At 37.5% G+C, this 10390-nt stretch overlaps 1 pseudogene; it reads right to left on the bottom strand.

Moving 5' to 3' along the window:
• Window positions 1-948: 948 nt before the first annotated feature.
• Window positions 949-9196, bottom strand: LOC120133139 (annotated as a pseudogene).
• Between the last annotated feature and the right edge of the window lie 1194 nt (window positions 9197-10390).

Here is a 10390-nt window from a genome sequence, read left to right as displayed (position 1 = left end):
TTGTAAAATTCCATTTCATACATTGATATTTTTCAATTAAGAATTTCAATTTGACTTTTTTTAGAGTACTATTTTTATTAAATATATATTTAAATTGTTAAAAATATAAAAAAAACTATGTATTTAAATTATAAAAAAATATAAAAAATTATAAAAAGATTAACAACACAATCGAAGAAGATGAAGAAGACAATGATGGTGAACACAACGACATATTCTTTGAACCCACCATGCCCCAAGCGGTGAACATAAATAAGGACGTTCTAGTCTGACTCAATTAATGGCGGATCCACATTTATTTGAGAGTGAGTGTATATCTATCTTGAAATTCGAATTTTCTTCGATTAGTTATCTATTTAACTGATGGTGTTTATCCCCATTCAGAACTTTTATGTTATTAACATATGCTTGTCCATTCTCAAAAATATTTCTCAATCCGCTACTGAATACGTAATGTTGAATCTAGTTTGAATCCACAAGTACGGTGATTTGTATCTCCTGCGACTGTTTGTGCATGCTTGGTAACACAAGATTACCACAGCTTTTCTTCTAACAAAGACCAATACATTTAACTTTCTCTTTCCTCATTCTCAAGTAGATATCATAGCTTAGATTACCATCTTGCCTTGGTTGATCAATCTCAATGTCATCCTCTTCCTTGGACACTAATTGGAAATAGTATAGTTCACAGTTCCTGCACCAGGTCTGGAAGTGTGTGTGTATATATATATATATATATATATATATTCCTCACTGCAGTTTCAATTCTATTATTTTCTCTACTTTGATCAGTTTTGCTTTTATACTTGTGCTGCAAACTTGTTAAAAACCATCTTTTAAGTGATTGTCATCTACCATGCAATCGAGAGATGTAGTTTCACCTTTGGCGATTCAAAGATGAGCCGAGAGTTACGTATTTCACAAACGAACTTAGAAGGATAATGCAGATGCAACAGCAAACACATGACTTTGTTTTTGTATTTTAACCAATCCGTTGATGCAACATCCTACAAAATTAAAACTTGCAGATAAAGTGACTGACCAAAACTCATCGGTTCACATTAGAGACGACACAAGCTTAATGAAAAATAATTCATTTGGGTTTGTAGAAAAATGAATCTCGAGATATCATTCCTTCCACATCTGCAAATTCATCAGGCTCCAATGGATTAGATTGCTCGTGCATTTTTCGCCTTGTCTTAGCCTTGACTTTCTTAACATACTTCCCAGCTTTCTTCCTTTTCTCCAATGCTCGAATCTAAAAGACAATTCGTGCCAAATGATTAAAAACCGTAGAGAAATACGAATGAGGTTCTAATCCCATGTCGGCCTTCTGTTCAACATATATTAGGACACAAAGGATAATCCTCTTACTTGGTTTGGCGAGACATAGAAAGGATTCTCGTATAGTGTCGGGCCTCCAAAGCTACCAACAAATATCTTGATCGGATTCAAACAAAATCTGGGACCAACCTATACAGAGCCAATATCTAGCATTAAATTACTAGAAAATCATAATATATATAATATGAACTTAAGAAAGCGAATATCACTTCGTACCTCAACAAGGGTCATTTTATCGAGTCCCCCTCGGACCATTTTGTCTGATTCATTGTGAGAAGCAGATATCTGTGCATTGGGAAACAGCAGTTTTAAGAGAAACTCAGATAGAATACCTCTTACTACTGTTAAGAATTTAATCCACGTTCCATGCTTGTGCCATGTATGTCGTATGGTTCACTGACCTGATAATTGCGGAACCATATGTGGTCATCGATGATAGAGAAAACAAAAATGTGATCATGATAAGGTTTAGATTTCCTGTGCTCCTTTGGAGTTCCGAATATCTGCCGGAAAATAATAGAAAGGAAAGTATCATGGAGCACTCGCATCTTCAACCCGCAGAGTATTTAAGTGAAAAATCCACATAATCAGCAAACAAAATCTCCAACACTTCATGCACAGATAGATATTATAACTTTACCTCAGTGGCAGGCTCGATAGAAAACAAAAGAGAATCGTCCTAACAAGCTATTATATCAAACAACATTCATATTGTTTCACAAGTCAAAAAGCAAAAGCATTCATATCGTCTTAACAAAGACGACTAGAGTTTTCATATCACAAATTTTTCTGGCATCACTATGGGTATCTGTTGGGAGATTGATTGTTGAGTGTGATTGCAAGTCGGTAGTGGAATGGATTCAATCACCGGCTTTGGCTCCTGCTTTCTACTCGCCTTTAGTTAATCAGATTTTGTCTCTTTCAAATGGTATGGTTCATTCAGTGAGGTGGATTCCAAGGGCAAGCAATGGGGAGGCTGATAGCTTAGCTAAGAAAGGGATAGGTTGACGGTAAGGCTCTATTACTGGATTTTCTGATCCAGCGAGGAGGTCTAGTTGAAAGTAGTTGTTAAGTTTTATGTGATGTAGTGTTTAAATCTTATGTAAACTTTTATTATCAATAAAATTTTTAAGGCGCTCTTTTCCTCCTTCCGCTGATTAAGGAGCTTACTCCTAAGCTCCTTTAACCAAGAAGAGGGTTTTTAACGAGGCCTTCCATTCCTATCAAAAAAAAGAGGAAAACCGCAACAAGATACCTGCATGATCATCTCCTTCAGAAGCTTCCAATGAGCATCTTTTACAAAATTGCTTGAGAAAGTCAACAAAGGGCGTGAACCTTTCAAATGATTTCCAGTGAGCTTCAGTTCTTCCATTGTGTGAACTGAATCAAACAAAGCAAAACTTCATTAAGCCACAAGAAACACGAAAAATCATCACGCCTCGATGGTAACTAAACAACATCAAGAAATCATAAGAATGCATTTTAAGAGATACAAAGAAAAAATATTACCAGCATTAACCAAAAATTTCACAGATGGACCATTGGGACACCTTGCCATCCACATGTAAAGATCCCGGTTTTTCCTACACTGGAAAAACAAAAAATGTGTATATGAACATTGAACAATTCGAGCATTAAATTTAAGGTAAAAAGGCACCCGAGGTCCCTAAACTTTCCAGAAAAACCAATGTGACCCTCCAACTTGAAAAAAGAACTTAATATGGCCCTTTGATCAACGTTTTCTGTCTTAACCAATGGTTCCATTAATTCCTGCTATTATAAATTGGGTAAATTACACTGAACTATTTTTTTCTCCTATTTTGGTCACTAAACTCTAAAAGTTGTTAATTTCGAAAACTTTAGAGACTTCAAGGACTAAGATTGTATGTAATTAACCCATTTTATTTTAAGGGGTAAACTACACAGATGGTCACTTTTGTTTTAGGGATAAGTTACTAATCCTATATAAACCTATGGCAACCTTAAGCTTGATACATTATGGAATTTCTATCTGCTATATAAACATCACCACCTCGCTTCAAGCTAAATCTTTTACCCTTCACAATCTTTAGTGGTCCCAATTTCTGAGACTTTCAACAACGCCCCCAATACTCCCACCCCAAACCAAATACATCTTCAGAAGAATCAAACAAATTATTAGCCCAATGTAAAACTCTCGGATTTGCTTGTTTCATGTCAATCCAACCTCCAAGTTTTTGGTATTCATCAAGTTCTGACTCCAGCTCCACTGTTAGCATCATTTTTTTTGTTGCATGAAAAAAAAGCGAAACAATCTTTGGGAATTGGATTCCCTTTGATTCGCAGTGCTGGAAATTAGTTTTTTTTTTCTTCAAATTGGAATGAAATTAAATTTTCATGGGTGGTTTATAAAGATGGGTTCTGCATTTGAGTATGCTTTCATGTGAGAAAGTGTGCAGCTATTCTCTGTCTAAAAAAATAATAGTAATAAGAAGGTGGATGACAATAAAAAATGGGCAACATATGGAAACAGGGGAAGCGCCGCCGCAGAGAAGATAGTTTGGGGAAGAAAACATATGAAAAAAACGTAAACTGATATTTTATCATTGAATTATTTTGATTTTACAAAAAGAATAATGATTAATAATTTATTTTCAAAAGAAAAAAAGAATTATTTGTGTAGTTTACCCTTAAAATAAAATGGTTTGATGAAAATGTTAGTACGGAAAATATTAGTCGAAGAATCATATTAAATTTTTTTTCGAGTTAGAGGACAAAGCCCAACTCAAAAAATAAGATGAACACTACATTGATTTTTTTAAAGTTTAGGGGCTTCGTGTGCATTTTTACCTAAATTTAAACTAAAACAAGGTAAAGCCACCTTAATTTTAGCATTAACAAAAATTTTAAGCAACTAACATAACATGCCCAAAAGGTTAAATTTGACACATGTTTACATAATTCTATACAACTTTAATCAATCAAACTTTAGAAGCTCGTCAAGCACCATATTAATCTTTGAAAGTGCATAAAAAAACAACAAAGCTTAAATATTTACCTAAAAAAACAGAGCAGAAGAACAACCCCTCAACTCAATGAGCTCATTCAAGGTAGACCCTTTGCTACTCTTCGATTCGACCTTGTTATCTTTCTTACAATGAGGCAAAAGTGAAACCAAATTCAACATCAAATGCCTATACCTGCAAAACCCAGAACCATAAACAACGAAAACTTTAAACCCAAATCAAAAACAAAAGCAACCAAACATTCAAGCAAAGGAAAAATGACATATTTTTTTTTCTTCTTCGAACCAACCTGTAATTGATGCGGCGTGAACAGGTCACCATAACTTTCTCTTTGTTTCTAAAAACTTGGGGATTAGACTCGGTTTGTTTCTGAACTTCTTCCTTGTCTTTCCAACCCATGAGCGTCCTTTTTGGTCTCTCGGGAGCTCCTTCATCTTTCTTTTTTGGTTCAACTGCCTGGATTTCGCTGTGCTTCCGTTTCTTCCCCATTGGTTTTGGCAAATATGGGATTCAAAGTGGCCAAGAACGGTCGATTAGAACCCCGGCTGCGATAGATGCGTTTTAACTCGTGGTTTAGTTACACCTGCACCGCCCAACGTCGATAAGGGAAAAGGGTTGTGAAGAGGGTCTCGAGCGACGGCCGACGACCTTACCTTGGTATGTTAACGGCGACACTAGGGTTTGAGGTGAGAAGAAAAGAAAGTGAAGGAGGGCGCCGCACGGGTTTTTATCAGGGAAGGGAATTTAAAAAAAAAACAAGTTGGCAAATCATGCAATTGGTTCTTTAACTTCTTAGGGTTTACGTAAGTGACTTAGAACTTCCTAATATTTCAATTAGGTCACCAATCAGGAATTAGGGATTCGAACAATTCTCCCCCAAATCTTAAGGTTTCAAATTGAGAATTATTTTAAATGATTTATCTACTTTTATTGAAACAAAGACACTCTAAGGATTGAGCTATAATTGCATAAGATAAGATTAGTTTCCTCTCATTCAATGTTTTTTTTTTCTCTGAGGACAAAATTGTGACGATATTCACTTTCGATGCTAGATAATACAATGATACTCACCTTCGACGTTGCGTAATACTTCATCGATGACACATTCAAATCAATAGCTTCAGCTACCTAACTTTAATACCAGATATGTAAGTCAGATTAACAGAAACATGTAGGACAATGGTTGTCAATTCCTTCAGTCCTCAATTAGTTCTGAAACAAAATACCAAAACATCATAAACAGAGTCATGGTGCACATTATATGAATCCAGGCATCAATGCTTAAAACATAGTGGCCATAATGAACCAGCATCGTTCTACGACTTACCGTCACTGCTAATTATCAAACCCTGCATGCATTGTGAGCATCTAGTCTATTTTATGTGAAGTCTTCGGAGTTCAAATACAACATATTCTCCTTCCATTGAGTTAAAACATTATCCTGAACTTAAGGCTTAGCTCAGTGGTTCACGCAAATCACCTTTACAAGGCGGTAGTTTCTACAATCCCTCCAACCTACGGTCTTCTTTGTATCAAAAGAAAGAAGAAGAGGAACAACCAAATATCGAGTTTCCTCTTTAATTAATATGCTAAAAGTTCTTTAAAGAGGCTGTTCAAGATTGACAAGATCATATGTGCAGTTCAAATGGATGTCAATACGAAAATTGCCTAAGAGTGACTCGATACACCCGAGAGTCTATTCTAACTAAAATAGCAAATTAAAAAATACAGTTCAAGACACAGAAAAAAGAGACTATATGAAAGTTCTTCTCATTAACAAAAAGGCAGATATATGCTCAAATGGGCCATATATTAGCATGGTTCCTTATAAACTCTGAATAAGAAGTTAAAACAAGCAGATCCAACAGTTTGAGATGCCATTGTTTCTACACATGTATCCTAGTGCATTCTTACAATTTCTCGATATGTGATTAGGGGTGTTAATTTACAGTAGAACTCATCAAGGTACTTATTCAATTAAACTAACATAAGGGGAGTTATGCTAACATAAGGGGAGTTATGCTCATACAAGTCCATATAAACTACAGAAACTAGACAGCTAAGAACATAACAAGTGATGTGATTATCAGTCCCATGTGTCACAACTAACATAAGGAGAGATAGCTTCACTCGATTTGAACCGTAAGTTAATTGAGCGTAATAGAGTTAAGATCGGGGGATACTTTCTATCTGTCGAGAGTTACATGGAGAGCCTGGTGTTGCTCAACAAAGTCGTAGGTGTCTGTGGTGTGATTGATTCAAATCATGTAATAGGTTCAAGTGGGGCGAGAGTGAAGCGACATAGGACTAGCAAGCGCATTCACCTGTTATTTTCACAACTATTTATTTCTTTTAGTTTATATGGACTTTTATAAGCATAACTCTCCTTATGTTACCTTAATTGAACAAATACCTTGATGAGTGCTACTGTAAATTAACACCCCTAATCCCATATCGGGAAATTGTAAGAATGTGCTACGATACATGTGTAGAAACAAGGGAAACTCAAATTGTTGGATGTGCTTGTTTTAACTTATTATTTAGGGGTTATAGGAAAAACTTTTTCGTATTTTACTGTGAATCTTTTTGAGCATATTTGCTTGACATGTACCTTTTATTACATATATTAAAATCTGTAATCGATCTATAATGTACTCTTAAAGATCAAAAGTACTTTTTTTTTTATCAATTTGCCTTTGTCTGTTTAAGTTGAATTGCTTTTCTCTGTTACACACTCTTATACGCTCACATGGAACATGTAAGCATGCCGACATTTCTATTCTTTAATGACCAAAATTATAATCTCATTGTTTGTTTCATGTGGAAAGGGGCCATTGTACTAGTGCTTTTATGTTAGTTGTTGACGAAAACGGGTAAAGAAAACGAAAGAACACGAGAATTTTACGAGGTTCGGCAATGTGCTTACGTCCTCGGTGCCTAGGCGGCGCTAGAATTTTATTCAATGATATTTTAGGTCTAGGTTACATCTCTATTTATAATAGAAAACTCCGCTCCATCTCCTGTCCTCTTTACTGGTATATTTATGAGCCATACCTAACAAATCTCCACCTTGGCGAATATCCTGCCCCTTGGAAACTTCAATGTGGGTTGGGTTACCTTGCTTCTTTAACAACTCGAAACATTCAACAAGTCCAAGCAATGCTTGAACTTGTCTGTCGTAACTGGCTTGGTGAACATATCAGCGGAATTCTCATCAGTATGTACCTTCTGAAACAAAACCTCTCCAGATGCAACCAACTCTCTGATCTTGTGGAACCTTACATCAATATGTTTAGTTCTAGCACGATACACCTGATTCTTAGCCAAGTGAATAGCACTTTGATTATCACAAAGCAACTGAACTCCACCTTGTTGAACACCCAACTCCTTCACTAAACCAGTAAGCCATAAAGCTTCTTTTGCAGCTTCAGCCGCTGCCATGTATTCAGCTTCAGTTGTAGATAGTGCCACGACAGATTGAACAGTAGACTTCCAGCAAATAGGCCCTCCACCAAGAGTAAACACATACCCTGTCGTAGATCTTCTATTATCCAAGTCACCTGCATAATCTGAATCCACATATCTACAACCAAAGGATTATCCAGCTGACTCCCAAAAACAATTCCATGTCCCACAGTACCCTTTAAGTACCGAAAGATCCACTTGACTGCATCCCAATGTTGCTTACCAGGTTTAGACATGTACTTACAAACTTGACTAACAGCATGAGCTAAATCAGGACGAGTACATACCATCGCATACATCAAGCAGCCAACAGCATTAGAATACGGAACCTTTGCCATATTTTCAGCTTCCTTATCTGTCTTAGGGCACTGTTCTGATGAGAGCTTAAAGTGATTCGCCAATGGAGTGCTAACTGGTTTCGCGCTGCTCATCGCAAACCTTTCTAGCATTTTCTCAACATAACCCTGTTGAGATAGCCGCAGTTTCCTTGAGTCTCTGTCCCTGCAAATTTGCATTCCAAGAATTTTCTTTGCAGCACCTAAATCTTTCATATCAAATTCCTGACTCAATAAAGTTTTCAAACCGATAACATCATCCATGTTCTTCGCAGCAATCAACATATCATCAACATACAGTAATAGAAAAATAAAAGAACCATCATCAAGGCTCTTAACATAGACACAACAATCATACTCACATCGGTTGTAGCCAATCTTGATCATATAGGAGTCAAACCGTTTATACCACTGTCTCGGAGACTGTTTTAACCCGTACAAAGATTTCTTCAATCTGCAAACTAAATTCTCGTTTCCAGGTTGAGTGAAACCTTCAGGTTGCCGCATGTAGATCTGCTCCTCTAAATCACCATGCAAAAAAGCAGTTTTAAATCCATCTGCTCTAAATGCAAATCCCAACTAGCCACCAATGCAAGTATGCTCGGATTGAAGTGTGCCTGACCACAGGAGAAAAGATTTCATCATAATCAACTCCTTTCTGCTGTGAAAATCCCTTCGCTACCAACGAGCCTTGAACTTCTCCCCCTCTTTTTCTGTTACTGCTGGTTTCTTCTTATACACCCATTTGCAACCAATCGGCTTCTTACCCTCAGGAAGGGGAACTAACTCCCATGTGCGATTGTGATTCAAAGACTCCATCTCCTCAACCATGGCTGCCATCACTTGTCGTTTTCCTGACTAGTAACGGCATCATGAAAGTAACTGGATCATCACTGCTAACAGTAAGTGCAAAAGATACCAAGTCTTCAAACCCAATCTGTTCGGAGGCTTTATATTCGTCCGTCTCACCCTGTCTCTGGCGAGACTATAATCCTGCAAATCATCCGTAGTGGAACCACCAGAAGTCAGTTGAGAAGTTTCTGGTTTCTCAACTGGAAACTGCTCGAAATCTACCACTGTCGTGTCTTGCTTCTGCTGCAACATAGACTGTTCATCAAAAACGACATCTCTACTAATCACAACTTTCTTCGCAACTGGATCCCAGAACTTGAATCCTTTGACACCTTTCTTGTAACCCAAAAAAATGCACTCCTTCGATTTTGCATCAAGTTTGGATCTCTCATCAGCAGGTACATGCACATAAGCAGGACAACCAAAAATCCGTAAGTTATCAAAACTAACATCATGACCAGTCCATACCTCTTCTGCAACTTTCCCAGCCAGCGATGCCCTTGGCGATTTGTTGATAAGGTAACACGCCATGTTAACAGCCTCAGCCCAGAAGTGTTTGGGAAGCCCCGCATTCAACCGCAAACATCTGGCTCTTTCATTCAACGACCTGTTCATTCGTTCCGCAACACCATTCTGTTGTGGTGTCTTGCGCACTGTAAAATGCCTCTGAATCCCATGCTCCTTACAGAATTGTAGGAACTGTGAATCTGTGTACTCCGTACCATTGTCAGACCTCAAACACTTGATTTTTCATCCTGTTTGGTTTTCTACCTCAGCTTTCCACAGCTTGAACTTCTCAAAAACTTCAGATTTCTGTTTCAAAAAATACACCCAAACTTTCCGTGAAAAATCATCAATAAAAGTAACATAGTACCTAGATCCACCCAAAGACGATGTCGTGGAAGGCCCCCATACATCAGAATGCACATAATCAAGAATCCCTTGAGTTGTGTGCTTCGCAGTCTTGAAACGGACTTTAGTCTGTTTACCAAGAACACAATACTTGCAAAAATCGAGCTTACAGCTTTTGACACCATGCAACAAGTTTCTCTGTGTAATTCTGCCATACCACGTTCACTAAGATGAGCAAGGCGCATATGCCACAATTTTGTCGTATCATCACAGGACTCAACAGAGTGAACTCCACCTGCAACGGTACTCCCTAACAATCTGTAGATATTCCCTGCAGTCATCTTGCCTTTCATCACAGTCAATGCTCCTTTAACAATCCGAATGGTTTCCCTATCCTCGTCAGCCTTAGGGATAAAACCATTCTTGTGCAAAGTGCCCAAGGAAATCAAATTCTTCTTCAAGTCTGGGATATGTCGAACACCACTCAACGTCCGAACGGAGCCATCGTGCATCTTAATTCTGACATCACCAATACCA

Source organism: Hibiscus syriacus, unplaced genomic scaffold (assembly GCF_006381635.1).
Source record: "Hibiscus syriacus cultivar Baekdansim isolate YM2019G1 unplaced genomic scaffold, ASM638163v2 tig00110577_pilon, whole genome shotgun sequence".
NCBI lineage: Eukaryota > Viridiplantae > Streptophyta > Magnoliopsida > Malvales > Malvaceae > Hibiscus > Hibiscus syriacus.
This window is presented reverse-complemented; position numbering and strand designations above follow the sequence as displayed.